Source organism: Narcine bancroftii, chromosome 6 (assembly GCF_036971445.1).
Source record: "Narcine bancroftii isolate sNarBan1 chromosome 6, sNarBan1.hap1, whole genome shotgun sequence".
NCBI lineage: Eukaryota > Metazoa > Chordata > Chondrichthyes > Torpediniformes > Narcinidae > Narcine > Narcine bancroftii.
In genome coordinates, this window is record NC_091474.1 from 109,180,776 (window position 1) to 109,197,559 (window position 16,784).

Consider the following 16,784-nt stretch of genomic DNA (forward strand, 5'->3'; position numbering starts at 1 on the left):
GCCTCTGATTCCCCATATCTGATTCCCCGCCTCTGATTCCCCACCTCTATTTCCCCATATCTGCTTCGCCGCCTCTGATTCCCAAAATCTGATTCCCCGCCTCTGATTACCCAGCTCTGATTAACCGCCTCTGATTCCCGGCATCCGATTCCCTGCCTCTGATTCCCCGCCTCTGATTCCCCATCTCTGATTCCCCGCCTCTGATTCCCCGTGTCTAATTCCCTGCCTCTGATTCCCCGCCTCTGATTCCCCATATCTGATTCCCCGCCTCTGTTTTCCCGCCTCTGATTCCCTGCCTCTGATTCCCCATATCTGATTCCCCGCCTCTGATTCCCCAACTCTGATTCCCCGCCTCTGATTCCCCAGCTCTGAATCCCCGCCTCTGATTCCCCGCGTCTGATTCCCTGCCTCTGATTCCCCGCCTCTGATTCCCCATCTGTGATTCACAACCTCTGATGCCCCACCTCTGATTCCCCATATCTGATTCCCCGCCTCTGTTTCCCCGCCTCTGATTCCACACTTCTGATTCCCCACCTCTGATTCCCCGCCTCTGATTGCACGCCTCTGATTCCCCGCCTCTGATTCCCCGCCTCTGATTCCCCGCCTCTGATACCCCTCCTCTGATTCCCTGCCTCTGATTCCCCGCCTCAAATTCCCCATCTCTGATTCACTGCCTTTGATTCGCCACCTCTTATTCCCCATATCTGATTCCCCACCTCTGTTTCCCCGCATCTGATTCCCCGCCTCTGATTCTCCATATCTCATTCCCCGCCTCTGAATCCCCATCTCTGATTCCCAGACTCTGAATCCCCACCTCTGATTCCCGGCCTCTTATTCCCAGCATCTGATTCCCGGCCTCTGATTCCCGGCCTCTGATTCCCCGCTTCTGATTCTGATTCCCTGCCTCTGATTCCCCATCTCTGATTCCGCACATCTGATTCCCTGCCTCTGATTCCCCACCTCTGATTCCCCATATCTGATTCCCCGCCTCTGTTTCCCCGCCTCTGATTCCCCGCCTCTGTTTCCCCATATCTTATTCCGCACCTCTGATGCCCCAACTCTGATTCCCCACCTCTGATTCCCCAGCTCTGATTCCCCGCCTCTGATTCCCCGCATCCGATTCCCCATGTCTGATTCCCCGCCTCTGTTTCACCGCCTCTGATTCCCCGCCTCTGTTTCCCCATATCTGATTCCCCGCCTCTGTTTCCCCGCCTCTGATTCCCCGCCTCTGATTCCCCATATCTAATTCCCCACCTCTGATGCCCCAACTCTGATTCTGCACAACCGATTCCCTGCCTCTGATTCCCCGACTCTGATTCCCCACATCTGATTCCCCAGCTCTGATTCCCCGCCTCTGATTCCCCGCATCCGATTCCCCATGTCTGATTTCCTACCTCTGATTCCCCATATCTAATTCCCCGCCTCTGCTTGCCCGCCTCTCATTCCCCGCCTCTGTTTCCCCATATCTGATTCCCCGCCTCTGAATCCCCAACTCTGATTCCCTGCCTCTGATTCACCAGCTCTGATTCCCCGCCTTTGATTCCCCCCGTCTGATTCCCAGCCTCTGAATCCCTGTCTGATTTCCTGCCTCTGATTCCCCGCCTCTGATTCCCCATCTCTGATTCACTGCCTCTGATTCCCCACATCTGATTCCCCATCTCTGATTCTGCACAACCGATTCCCTGCCTCTGATTCCCCGACTCTGATTCCCCACCTCTGATTCCCCAGCTCTGATTCCCCGCCTCTGATTCCCCGCGTCTGATTCCCTGCCTGTGATTCCCCACCTCTGATTCCCCGTGTCTGATTCCCTTCCTTTGATTCCCTTCCTTTGATTCCCCGCCTCTGATTCCCCGCCTCTGATTCCCTGCCACTGATTCCCCGCCCCTGATTCCCCACCTCTGATTCCCCATATCTTATTCCCCGCCTCTGTTTCCCCCCCTCTGATTCCCAGCCTCTGATTCCCCATATCTGATTCCCCGCCTCTGATTCCCCATATCTGATTCCCCACCTCTATTTCCCCATATCTGCTTCGCCGCCTCTGATTCCCCAACTCTGATTCCCCGCCTCTGATTACCCAGCTCTGATTTCCCGCCTCTGATTCCCGGCATCCGATTCCCTGCCTCTGATTCCCCGCCTCTGATTCCCCATCTCTGATTCCCCGCCTCTGATTCCCCGTGTCTAATTCCCTGCCTCTGATTCCCCGCCTCTGATTCCCCATATCTGATTCCCCGCCTCTGTTTTCCCGCCTCTGATTCCCTGCCTCTGATTCCCCATATCTGATTCCCCGCCTCTGATTCCCCAACTCTGATTCCCCGCCTCTGATTCCCCAGCTCTGAATCCCCGCCTCTGATTCCCCGCGTCTGATTCCCTGCCTCTGATTCCCCGCCTCTGATTCCCCATCTGTGATTCACAACCTCTGATGCCCCACCTCTGATTCCCCATATCTGATTCCCCGCCTCTGTTTCCCCGCCTCTGATTCCACACTTCTGATTCCCCACCTCTGAATCCCCGCCTCTGATTGCACGCCTCTGATTCCCCGCCTCTGATTCCCCGCCTCTGATTCCCCGCCTCTGATACCCCTCCTCTGATTCCCTTCCTCTGATTCCCCGCCTCTGATTCCCCATCTCTGATTCACTGCCTTTGATTCGCCACCTCTTATTCCCCATATCTGATTCCCCACCTCTGTTTCCCCGCATCTGATTCCCCGCCTCTGATTCTCCATATCTCATTCCCCGCCTCTGAATCCCCATCTCTGATTCCCAGACTCTGAATCCCCACCTCTGATTCCCGGCCTCTTATTCCCAGCATCTGATTCCCGGCCTCTGATTCCCGGCCTCTGATTCCCCGCTTCTGATTCTGATTCCCTGCCTCTGATTCCCCATCTCTGATTCCGCACATCTGATTCCCTGCCTCTGATTCCCCACCTCTGATTCCCCATATCTGATTCCCCGCCTCTGTTTCCCCGCCTCTGATTCCCCGCCTCTGTTTCCCCATATCTTATTCCCCACCTCTGATGCCCCAACTCTGATTCCCCACCTCTGATTCCCCAGCTCTGATTCCCCGCCTCTGATTCCCCGCATCCGATTCCCCATGTCTGATTCCCCGCCTCTGTTTCCCCGCCTCTGATTCCCCGCCTCTGTTTCCCCATATCTGATTCCCCGCCTCTGTTTCCCCACCTCTGATTCCCCGCCTCTGATTCCCCATATCTAATTCCCCACCTCTGATGCCCCAACTCTGATTCCCCACATCTGATTCCCCAGCTCTGATTCCACGCCTCTGATTCCCCGCATCCGATTCCCCATGTCTGATTCCCCGCCTCTGTTTCCCCGCCTCTGATTCCCCGCCTCTGTTTCCCCATATCTGATTCCCGCCTCTGATTCCCAACTATGATTCCCCGCCTCCGATTCCCCAGCTCTGATTCCCTGCCTCTGATTCCCCGCGTTCTATTCCCTGCCTCTGATTCCCCGCCTGTGATTCCCCATCACTGATTCACCACCTCTGATTCCCTGCGTATGTTTCCCCACCTCTGATTCCCCGCCTCTGATTCCCCATATCTGATTCCCTGCCTCTGTTTCCCCGCCTCTGATTCCCTACCTCTGTTTCCCCATATCTGATTCCCCGCCTCTGATTCCCCAACTCTAATACCCCGCCTCTGATTCCCCAGCTCTGATTCCCCGCCTCTGATTCCCCGCATCTGATTCCCTGCCTCTGATTCCCCGCCTCTGATTCCAGGCCTCTGATTCCCATCATCTGATTCCGGCCTCTGATTTCCGGCCTCTGATTCCCTGCTTCTGATTCTGATTCCCTGCCTCTGATTCCCCATCTCTGATTCCGCACATCTGATTCCCTGCCTCTGATTCCCCACCTCTGATTCCCCATATCTGATTCCCCGCCTCTGTTTCCCCGCCTCTGATTCCCCGCCTCTGTTTCCCAATATCTAAGTCCCCACCTCTGATTCCCCAAATCTGATTCCCCACCTCTGATTCCCCAGCTCTGATTCCCCGCCTCTGATGCCCCGCATCTGATTCCCTGCATCTGATTCCAAGCCTCTGATTCCCTGCCTCTGATTCCCAACCTCTGATTCCCCACCTCTGATTCCCCATATCTGATTCCCCGCCTCTGTTTCCCCGCCTCGGATTCCCCGCCTCAGTTTCCCCATATCTGATTCCCGGCCTCCGATTCCCGGCCTCTGATTCCCCGCCTCTGATTCCCCGCCTCTGATTCCCTGCCTCTGATTCCCCATCTCCGATTCCGCACATCTGATTCCCTTCCTCTGATTCCCCGCCTCTGATTCCCCGCCCCTGATTCCCTGCCTCTGATTCCCAACCTCTGATTCCCCACCTCTGATTCCCCGCCTCTGTTTCCCCGCCTCTGATTCCCCGCCTCTGATTCCCAACTCTGATTCCCCGCCTCTGATTCCCCAGCTCTGATTCCCCGTGTTTGATTCCCTGCCTCTGATTCCCTGCCCTGATTCCCCATCTCTGTTTCACCGCCTTTGATTCGCCACCTCTGATTCCACATATCTGATTCCCCGCCTCTGTTTCCCCGACTCTGATTCCCTTCCTCTGATTCCCAACCTCTGATTCCACACCTCTGATTCCCCATATCTGATTCCCCGCCTCTATTTCCCCATATCTGAATCCCCGCCTCTGATTCCCCAACTCTGATTCCCCGCCTCTGATTCCCCAGCTCTGATTCCCCGACTCTGATTCCCGGCGTCCGATTCCCTGCCTCTGATTCCCCGCCTCTGATTCCACATCTCTGATTCCCCGCCTCTGATTCCCCGTGTCTGATTCCCCATATCTGATTCCCCGCCTCTGATTGCCCACCTCTGATTCCCAGCCTCTGATTCGCCAGCTCTGATTCCCCGCCTCTGATTCCCCGCATCTGATTCCCTGCCTCTGATTCCCGGCCTCTGATTCCCTGCTTCTGATTCTGATTCCCTGCCTCTGATTCCCCATCTCCGATTCCGCACATCTGATTCCCTGCCTCTGATTCCCCACCTCTGATTCCCCATATCTGATTCCCCGCCTCTGTTTCCCCGCCTCTGATTCCCCGACTGTTTCCCCATATCTGATTCCCCGCCTCTGATTCCCCAACTCTGATTCCCCTCCTCTAATTCGCCAGCTATGATTCCCCGCCTCTGATTCCCTGCGTCTGATTCCCTGCCTCTGATTCCCAGCCTCTGATTCCCCTTTTGTGATTCACCACCTCTGAATCCCCACCTCTGATTCCCCATCTCTGATTCCGCACATCCGATACCCTGCCTCTGATTCCCCGCCTCTGATTCCCCGCCTCTGATTCGCAACCTCAAATTCCCCACCTCTGATTCCCCATATCTGATTCCCCGCCTCTGTTTCCCTGCCTCTGATTCCCGGCCTCTGTTTCCCCATATCTGATTCCCCTCCTCTGATTCCCCAACTCTGATTCACCGCCTCTGATTCCCCAGCTCTGATTCCCCGCCTTTTATTCCCGGCCTCTGATTCCCTGCCACTGATTCCCCGCCCCTGATTCCCCACCTCTGATTCCCCATATCTGATTCCCCGCCTCTGTTTCCCCAGCTCTGATTCCCCACCTCTGATTCCCCAGCTCTGATTCCCTGCAACTGATTCCCCGCCCCTGATTCCCCACCTCTGATTCCCCATATCTGATTCCCCGCCTCTGTTTCCCCAGCTCTGATTCCCTGTCTCTGATTCCCTGCCCTGATTCCCCATCTCTGTTTCACCGCCTTTGATTCGCCACCTCTGATTCCCCATATCTGATTCCCTGCCTCTGTTTCCCCGCCTCTGATTCCCTGCCTCTGATTCCCAACCTCTGATTCCACACCTCTGATTCCCCATATCTGATTCCCCGCCTCTATTTCCCCATATCTGATTCCCCGCCTCTGATTCCCCAACTCTGATTCCCCGCCTCTGATTCCCCAGCTCTGATTCCCCGCCTCTGATTCCCGGCGTCCGATTCCCTGCCTCTGATTCCCCGCCTCTGATTCACCATCTCTGATTCCCCGCCTCTGATTCCCCGTGTCTGATTCCCTGCCTCTGATTCCCCAGCTCTGATTCCCCGCCTCTGATTCCCCGCGTCTGATTCCCTGCCTGTGATTCCCCACCTCTGATTCCCCGTGTCTGATTCCCTTCCTTTGATTCCCTTCCTTTGATTCCCCGCCTCTGATTCCCCGCCTCTGATTCCCTGCCACTGATTCCCCGCCCCTGATTCCCCACCTCTGATTCCCCATATCTTATTCCCCGCCTCTGTTTCCCCCCCTCTGATTCCCAGCCTCTGATTCCCCATATCTGATTCCCCGCCTCTGATTCCCCACCTCTATTTCCCCATATCTGCTTCGCCGCCTCTGATTCCCAAAATCTGATTCCCCGCCTCTGATTACCCAGCTCTGATTAACCGCCTCTGATTCCCGGCATCCGATTCCCTGCCTCTGATTCCCCGCCTCTGATTCCCCATCTCTGATTCCCCGCCTCTGATTCCCCGTGTCTAATTCCCTGCCTCTGATTCCCCGCCTCTGATTCCCCATATCTGATTCCCCGCCTCTGTTTTCCCGCCTCTGATTCCCTGCCTCTGATTCCCCATATCTGATTCCCCGCCTCTGATTCCCCAACTCTGATTCCCCGCCTCTGATTCCCCAGCTCTGAATCCCCGCCTCTGATTCCCCGCGTCTGATTCCCTGCCTCTGATTCCCCGCCTCTGATTCCCCATCTGTGATTCACAACCTCTGATGCCCCACCTCTGATTCCCCATATCTGATTCCCCGCCTCTGTTTCCCCGCCTCTGATTCCACACTTCTGATTCCCCACCTCTGATTCCCCGCCTCTGATTGCACGCCTCTGATTCCCCGCCTCTGATTCCCCGCCTCTGATTCCCCGCCTCTGATACCCCTCCTCTGATTCCCTGCCTCTGATTCCCCGCCTCAAATTCCCCATCTCTGATTCACTGCCTTTGATTCGCCACCTCTTATTCCCCATATCTGATTCCCCACCTCTGTTTCCCCGCATCTGATTCCCCGCCTCTGATTCTCCATATCTCATTCCCCGCCTCTGAATCCCCATCTCTGATTCCCAGACTCTGAATCCCCACCTCTGATTCCCGGCCTCTTATTCCCAGCATCTGATTCCCGGCCTCTGATTCCCGGCCTCTGATTCCCCGCTTCTGATTCTGATTCCCTGCCTCTGATTCCCCATCTCTGATTCCGCACATCTGATTCCCTGCCTCTGATTCCCCACCTCTGATTCCCCATATCTGATTCCCCGCCTCTGTTTCCCCGCCTCTGATTCCCCGCCTCTGTTTCCCCATATCTTATTCCCCACCTCTGATGCCCCAACTCTGATTCCCCACCTCTGATTCCCCAGCTCTGATTCCCCGCCTCTGATTCCCCGCATCCGATTCCCCATGTCTGATTCCCCGCCTCTGTTTCCCCGCCTCTGATTCCCCGCCTCTGTTTCCCCATATCTGATTCCCCGCCTCTGTTTCCCCGCCTCTGATTCCCCGCCTCTGATTCCCCATATCTAATTCCCCACCTCTGATGCCCCAACTCTGATTCCCCACATCTGATTCCCCAGCTCTGATTCCCCGCCTCTGATTCCCCGCATCCGATTCCCCATGTCTGATTTCCTACCTCTGATTCCCCATATCTAATTCCCCGCCTCTGCTTGCCCGCCTCTCATTCCCCGCCTCTGTTTCCCCATATCTGATTCCCCGCCTCTGAATCCCCAACTCTGATTCCCTGCCTCTGATTCACCAGCTCTGATTCCCCGCCTTTGATTCCCCCCGTCTGATTCCCAGCCTCTGAATCCCTGTCTGATTTCCTGCCTCTGATTCCCCGCCTCTGATTCCCCATCTCTGATTCACTGCCTCTGATTCCCCACATCTGATTCCCCATCTCTGATTCTGCACAACCGATTCCCTGCCTCTGATTCCCCGACTCTGATTCCCCACCTCTGATTCCCCAGCTCTGATTCCCCGCCTCTGATTCCCCGCGTCTGATTCCCTGCCTGTGATTCCCCACCTCTGATTCCCCGTGTCTGATTCCCTTCCTTTGATTCCCTTCCTTTGATTCCCCGCCTCTGATTCCCCGCCTCTGATTCCCTGCCACTGATTCCCCGCCCCTGATTCCCCACCTCTGATTCCCCATATCTTATTCCACGCCTCTGTTTCCCCCCCTCTGATTCCCAGCCTCTGATTCCCCATATCTGATTCCCCGCCTCTGATTCCCCATATCTGATTCCCCACCTCTATTTCCCCATATCTGCTTCGCCGCCTCTGATTCCCCAACTCTGATTCCCCGCCTCTGATTACCCAGCTCTGATTTCCCGCCTCTGATTCCCGGCATCCGATTCCCTGCCTCTGATTCCCCGCCTCTGATTCCCCATCTCTGATTCCCCGCCTCTGATTCCCCGTGTCTAATTCCCTGCCTCTGATTCCCCGCCTCTGATTCCCCATATCTGATTCCCCGCCTCTGTTTTCCCGCCTCTGATTCCCTGCCTCTGATTCCCCATATCTGATTCCCCGCCTCTGATTCCCCAACTCTGATTCCCCGCCTCTGATTCCCCAGCTCTGAATCCCCGCCTCTGATTCCCCGCGTCTGATTCCCTGCCTCTGATTCCCCACCTCTGATTCCCCATCTGTGATTCACAACCTCTGATGCCCCACCTCTGATTCCCCATATCTGATTCCCCGCCTCTGTTTCCCCGCCTCTGATTCCACACTTCTGATTCCCCACCTCTGATTCCCCGCCTCTGATTGCACGCCTCTGATTCCCCGCCTCTGATTCCCCGCCTCTGATTCCCCGCCTCTGATACCCCTCCTCTGATTCCCTTCCTCTGATTCCCCGCCTCTGATTCCCCATCTCTGATTCACTGCCTTTGATTCGCCACCTCTTATTCCCCATATCTGATTCTCCACCTCTGTTTCCCCGCATCTGATTCCCCGCCTCTGATTCTCCATATCTCATTCCCCGCCTCTGAATCCCCATCTCTGATTCCCAGACTCTGAATCCCCACCTCTGATTCCCGGCCTCTTATTCCCAGCATCTGATTCCCGGCCTCTGATTCCCGGCCTCTGATTCCCCGCTTCTGATTCTGATTCCCTGCCTCTGATTCCCCATCTCTGATTCCGCACATCTGATTCCCTGCCTCTGATTCCCCACCTCTGATTCCCCATATCTGATTCCCCGCCTCTGTTTCCCCGCCTCTGATTCCCCGCCTCTGTTTCCCCATATCTTATTCCCCACCTCTGATGCCCCAACTCTGATTCCCCACCTCTGATTCCCCAGCTCTGATTCCCCGCCTCTGATTCCCCGCATCCGATTCCCCATGTCTGATTCCCCGCCTCTGTTTCCCCGCCTCTGATTCCCCGCCTCTGTTTCCCCATATCTGATTCCCCGCCTCTGTTTCCCCGCCTCTGATTCCCCGCCTCTGATTCCCCATATCTAATTCCCCACCTCTGATGCCCCAACTCTGATTCCCCACATCTGATTCCCCAGCTCTGATTCCCCGCCTCTGATTCCCCGCATCCGATTCCCCATGTCTGATTCCCCGCCTCTGTTTCCCCGCCTCTGATTCCCCGCCTCTGTTTCCCCATATCTGATTCCCGCCTCTGATTCCCAACTATGATTCCCCGCCTCCGATTCCCCAGCTCTGATTCCCTGCCTCTGATTCCCCGCGTTCTATTCCCTGCCTCTGATTCCCCGCCTGTGATTCCCCATCACTGATTCACCACCTCTGATTCCCTGCGTATGTTTCCCCACCTCTGATTCCCCGCCTCTGATTCCCCATATCTGATTCCCTGCCTCTGTTTCCCCGCCTCTGATTCCCTACCTCTGTTTCCCCATATCTGATTCCCCGCCTCTGATTCCCCAACTCTAATACCCCGCCTCTGATTCCCCAGCTCTGATTCCCCGCCTCTGATTCCCCGCATCTGATTCCCTGCCTCTGATTCCCCGCCTCTGATTCCAGGCCTCTGATTCCCATCATCTGATTCCGGCCTCTGATTTCCGGCCTCTGATTCCCTGCTTCTGATTCTGATTCCCTGCCTCTGATTCCCCATCTCTGATTCCGCACATCTGATTCCCTGCCTCTGATTCCCCACCTCTGATTCCCCATATCTGATTCCCCGCCTCTGTTTCCCCGCCTCTGATTCCCCGCCTCTGTTTCCCAATATCTAAGTCCCCACCTCTGATTCCCCAAATCTGATTCCCCACCTCTGATTCCCCAGCTCTGATTCCCCGCCTCTGATGCCCCGCATCTGATTCCCTGCATCTGATTCCAAGCCTCTGATTCCCTGCCTCTGATTCCCAACCTCTGATTCCCCACCTCTGATTCCCCATATCTGATTCCCCGCCTCTGTTTCCCCGCCTCGGATTCCCCGCCTCAGTTTCCCCATATCTGATTCCCGGCCTCCGATTCCCGGCCTCTGATTCCCCGCCTCTGATTCCCCGCCTCTGATTCCCTGCCTCTGATTCCCCATCTCCGATTCCGCACATCTGATTCCCTTCCTCTGATTCCCCGCCTCTGATTCCCCGCCCCTGATTCCCTGCCTCTGATTCCCAACCTCTGATTCCCCACCTCTGATTCCCCGCCTCTGTTTCCCCGCCTCTGATTCCCCGCCTCTGATTCCCAACTCTGATTCCCCGCCTCTGATTCCCCAGCTCTGATTCCCCGTGTTTGATTCCCTGCCTCTGATTCCCTGCCCTGATTCCCCATCTCTGTTTCACCGCCTTTGATTCGCCACCTCTGATTCCACATATCTGATTCCCCGCCTCTGTTTCCCCGACTCTGATTCCCTTCCTCTGATTCCCAACCTCTGATTCCACACCTCTGATTCCCCATATCTGATTCCCCGCCTCTATTTCCCCATATCTGAATCCCCGCCTCTGATTCCCCAACTCTGATTCCCCGCCTCTGATTCCCCAGCTCTGATTCCCCGACTCTGATTCCCGGCGTCCGATTCCCTGCCTCTGATTCCCCGCCTCTGATTCCACATCTCTGATTCCCCGCCTCTGATTCCCCGTGTCTGATTCCCCATATCTGATTCCCCGCCTCTGATTGCCCACCTCTGATTCCCAGCCTCTGATTCGCCAGCTCTGATTCCCCGCCTCTGATTCCCCGCATCTGATTCCCTGCCTCTGATTCCCGGCCTCTGATTCCCTGCTTCTGATTCTGATTCCCTGCCTCTGATTCCCCATCTCCGATTCCGCACATCTGATTCCCTGCCTCTGATTCCCCACCTCTGATTCCCCATATCTGATTCCCCGCCTCTGTTTCCCCGCCTCTGATTCCCCGACTGTTTCCCCATATCTGATTCCCCGCCTCTGATTCCCCAACTCTGATTCCCCTCCTCTAATTCGCCAGCTATGATTCCCCGCCTCTGATTCCCTGCGTCTGATTCCCTGCCTCTGATTCCCAGCCTCTGATTCCCCTTTTGTGATTCACCACCTCTGAATCCCCACCTCTGATTCCCCATCTCTGATTCCGCACATCCGATACCCTGCCTCTGATTCCCCGCCTCTGATTCCCCGCCTCTGATTCGCAACCTCAAATTCCCCACCTCTGATTCCCCATATCTGATTCCCCGCCTCTGTTTCCCTGCCTCTGATTCCCGGCCTCTGTTTCCCCATATCTGATTCCCCTCCTCTGATTCCCCAACTCTGATTCACCGCCTCTGATTCCCCAGCTCTGATTCCCCGCCTTTTATTCCCGGCCTCTGATTCCCTGCCACTGATTCCCCGCCCCTGATTCCCCACCTCTGATTCCCCATATCTGATTCCCCGCCTCTGTTTCCCCAGCTCTGATTCCCCACCTCTGATTCCCCAGCTCTGATTCCCTGCAACTGATTCCCCGCCCCTGATTCCCCACCTCTGATTCCCCATATCTGATTCCCCGCCTCTGTTTCCCCAGCTCTGATTCCCTGTCTCTGATTCCCTGCCCTGATTCCCCATCTCTGTTTCACCGCCTTTGATTCGCCACCTCTGATTCCCCATATCTGATTCCCTGCCTCTGTTTCCCCGCCTCTGATTCCCTGCCTCTGATTCCCAACCTCTGATTCCACACCTCTGATTCCCCATATCTGATTCCCCGCCTCTATTTCCCCATATCTGATTCCCCGCCTCTGATTCCCCAACTCTGATTCCCCGCCTCTGATTCCCCAGCTCTGATTCCCCGCCTCTGATTCCCGGCGTCCGATTCCCTGCCTCTGATTCCCCGCCTCTGATTCACCATCTCTGATTCCCCGCCTCTGATTCCCCGTGTCTGATTCCCTGCCTCTGATTCCCCGGCTCAGATTCCCCGCCTCTGATTCCCTGCCACTGATTCCCTGCCCCTGATTCCCCACCTCTGATTCCCCATATCTGATTCCCCGCCTCTGTTTCCCCGCCTCTGATTCCCCGCCTCTGATTCCCCATATCTGATTCCCTGCCTCTGATTCCCCAACTCTGATTCCCCGCCTCTGATTCCCCAGCTCTGAATCCCCGCCTCTGATTCCCCGCGTCTGATTCCCTCCCTCTGATTCCCCGCCTTGATTCCCCATCTCTGATTCACAACCTCTGATTCCCCACCTCTGATTCCCCATATCTGATTCCCCGCCTCTGTTTCCCCGCCTCTGATTCCCCATATCTGATTCCCCGGCTCTGATTGCCCACCTCTGATTCCCCGCCTCTGATTCGCCAGCTCTGATTCCCCGCCTCTGAATCCCCGCATCTGATTCCCTGCCTCTGATTCCCCGCCTCTGATTCCCCATCTCTGATTCACTGCCTTTGATTCGCCACCTCTTATTCCCCATATCTGAATCCCCACCTCTGTTTCCCCGCATCTGATTCCCCGCCTCTGATTCTCCATATCTCATTCCCCGCCTCTGAATCCCCATCTCTGATTCCCAGACTCTGAATCCCCACCTCTGATTCCCGGCCCCTTATTCCCAGCATCTGATTCCCGGCCTCTGATTCCCGGCCTCTGATTCCCCGCTTCTGATTCTGATTCCCTGCCTCTGATTCCCCATCTCTGATTCCGCACATCTGATTCCCTGCCTCTGATTCCCCACCTCTGATTCCCCATATCTGATTCCCCGCCTCTGTTTCCCCGCCTCTGATTCCCCGCCTCTGTTTCCCCATATCTTATTCCCCACCTCTGATGCCCCAACTCTGATTCCCCACCTCTGATTCCCCAGCTCTGATTCCCCGCCTCTGATTCCCCGCATCCGATTCCCCATGTCTGATTCCCCGCCTCTGTTTCCCCGCCTCTGATTCCCCGCCTCTGTTTCCCCATATCTGATTCCCCGCCTCTGTTTCCCCGCCTCTGATTCCCCGCCTCTGATTCCCCATATCTAATTCCCCACCTCTGATGCCCCAACTCTGATTCCCCACATCTGATTCCCCAGCTCTGATTCCCCGCCTCTGATTCCCCGCATCCGATTCCCCATGTCTGATTTCCCACCTCTGATTCCCCATATCTAATTCCCCGCCTCTGCTTGCCCGCCTCTCATTCCCCGCCTCTGTTTCCCCATATCTGATTCCCCGCCTCTGAATCCCCAACTCTGATTCCCTGCCTCTGATTCACCAGCTCTGATTCCCCGCCTTTGATTCCCCCCGTCTGATTCCCAGCCTCTGAATCCCTGTCTGATTTCCTGCCTCTGATTCCCCGCCTCTGATTCCCCATCTCTGATTCACTGCCTCTGATTCCCCACATCTGATTCCCCATCTCTGATCCTGCACAACCGATTCCCTGCCTCTGATTCCCCGACTCTGATTCCCCACCTCTGATTCCCCAGCTCTGATTCCCCGCCTCTGATTCCCCGCGTCTGATTCCCTGCCTGTGATTCCCCACCTCTGATTCCCCGTGTCTGATTCCCTTCCTTTGATTCCCTTCCTTTGATTCCCCGCCTCTGATTCCCCGCCTCTGATTCCCTGCCACTGATTCCCCGCCCCTGATTCCCCACCTCTCATTCCCCATATCTTATTCCCCGCCTCTGTTTCCCCCCCTCTGATTCCCAGCCTCTGATTCCCCATATCTGATTCCCCGCCTCTGATACCCCATATCTGATTCCCCGCCTCTATTTCCCCATATCTGCTTCGCCGCCTCTGATTCCCCAACTCTGATTCCCCGCCTCTGATTACTCAGCTCTGATTTCCCGCCTCTGATTCCCGGCATCCGATTCCCTGCCTCTGATTCCCCGCCTCTGATTCCCCATCTCTGATTCCCCGCCTCTGATTCCCCATCTCTGATTCACTGCCTTTGATTCGCCACCTCTTATTCCCCATATCTGATTCCCCACCTCTGTTTCCCCGCATCTGATTCCCCTCCTCTGATTCTCCATATCTCATTCCCCGCCTCTGAATCCCCATCTCTGATTCCCAGACTCTGAATCCCCACCTCTGATTCCCGGCCTCTTATTCCCAGCATCTGATTCCCGGCCTCTGATTCCCCACCTCTGATTCCCCAGCTCTGATTCCCCGCCTCAGATTCCCCGCGTCTGATTCCCTGCTTCTGATTCCCCGCCTCTGATTCCCTGCCTCTGATTCCCCATATCTGATTCCCCGCCTCTGATTCCCCAACTCTGATTCCCCGCCTCTGATTCCCCAGCTCTGAATCACCGCCTCTGATTTCCCGCGTCTGATTCCCTGCCTCTGATTCCCCGCCTCTGATTCCCCATCTGTGATTCACAACCTCTGATGCCCCACCTCTGATTCCCCATATCTGATTCCCCGCCTCTGTTTCCCCGCCTCTGATTCCCCGCCTCTGATTCCCCATATCTGATTCCCCGCCTCTGATTGCCCACCTCTGATTCCCCGCGTCTGATACCCTGCCTCTGATTCCCCGCCTCTGATTCCCCATCTCTGATTCACCACCTCTGATTCCCGGCCTCTGCTTCCCCATCTCTGATTCCGCACATCCGATTCCCTGCCTATGTTTCCCCACCTCTGATTCCCCGCCTCTGATTCCCCATATCTGATTCCCTGCCTCTGTTTCCCCGCCTCTGATTCCCTACCTCTGTTTCCCCATATCTGATTCCCCGCCTCTGATTCCCCAACTCTAATACCCCGCCTCTGATTCCCCAGCTCTGATTCCCCGCCTCTGATTCCCCGCATCTGATTCCCTGCCTCTGATTCCCCGCCTCTGATTCCAGGCCTCTGATTCCCATCATCTGATTCCGGCCTCTGATTTCCGGCCTCTGATTCCCTGCTTCTGATTCTGATTCCCTGCCTCTGATTCCCCATCTCTGATTCCGCACATCTGATTCCCTGCCTCTGATTCCCCACCTCTGATTCCCCATATCTGATTCCCCGCCTCTGTTTCCCCGCCTCTGATTCCCCGCCTCTGTTTCCCAATATCTAAGTCCCCACCTCTGATTCCCCAAATCTGATTCCCCACCTCTGATTCCCCAGCTCTGATTCCCCGCCTCTGATGCCCCGCATCTGATTCCCTGCATCTGATTCCAAGCCTCTGATTCCCTGCCTCTGATTCCCAACCTCTGATTCCCCACCTCTGATTCCCCATATCTGATTCCCCGCCTCTGTTTCCCCGCCTCGGATTCCCCGCCTCAGTTTCCCCATATCTGATTCCCGGCCTCCTATTCCCGGCCTCTGATTCCCCGCCTCTGATTCCCCGCCTCTGATTCCCTGCCTCTGATTCCCCATCTCCGATTCTGCACATCTGATTCCCTTCCTCTGATTCCCCGCCTCTGATTCCCCGCACCTGATTCCCTGCCTCTGATTCCCAACCTCTGATTCCCCACCTCTGATTCCCAACTCTGATTCCCCAACTCTGTTTCACCGCCTTTGATTCGCCACCTCTGATTCCACATATCTGATTCCCCGCCTCTGTTTCCCCGACTCTGATTCCCTTCCTCTGATTCCCAACCTCTGATTCCACACCTCTGATTCCCCATATCTGATTCCCCGCCTCTATTTCCCCATATCTGAATCCCCGCCTCTGATTCCCCAACTCTGATTCCCCGCCTCTGATTCCCCAGCTCTGATTCCCCGACTCTGATTCCCGGCGTCCGATTCCCTGCCTCTGATTCCCCGCCTCTGATTCCACATCTCTGATTCCCCGCCTCTGATTCCCCGTGTCTGATTCCCCATATCTGATTCCCCGCCTCTGATTGCCCACCTCTGATTCCCAGCCTCTGATTCGCCAGCTCTGATTCCCCGCCTCTGATTCCCCGCATCTGATTCCCTGCCTCTGATTCCCGGCCTCTGATTCCCTGCTTCTGATTCTGATTCCCTGCCTCTGATTCCCCATCTCCGATTCCGCACCTGATTCCCTGCCTCTGATTCCCCACCTCTGATTCCCCATATCTGATTCCCCGCCTCTGTTTCCCCGCCTCTGATTCCCCGACTGTTTCCCCATATCTGATTCCCCGCCTCTGATTCCCCAACTCTGATTCCCCTCCTCTAATTCGCCAGCTATGATTCCCCGCCTCTGATTCCCTGCGTCTGATTCCCTGCCTCTGATTCCCAGCCTCTGATTCCCCTTTTCTGATTCACCACCTCTGAATCCCCACCTCTGATTCCCCATCTCTGATTCCGCACATCCGATTCCCTGCCTCTGATTCCCCGCCTCTGATTCCCCGCCTCTGATTCGCAACCTCAAATTCCCCACCTCTGATTCCCCATATCTGATTCCCCGCCTCTGTTTCCCTGCCTCTGATTCCCGGCCTCTGTTTCCCCATATCTGATTCCCCTCCTCTGATTCCCCAACTCTGATTCCCCGCCTCTGATTCCCCAGCTCTGATTCCCCGCCTTTTATTCCCGGCCTCTGATTCCCTGCCACTGATTCCCCGCC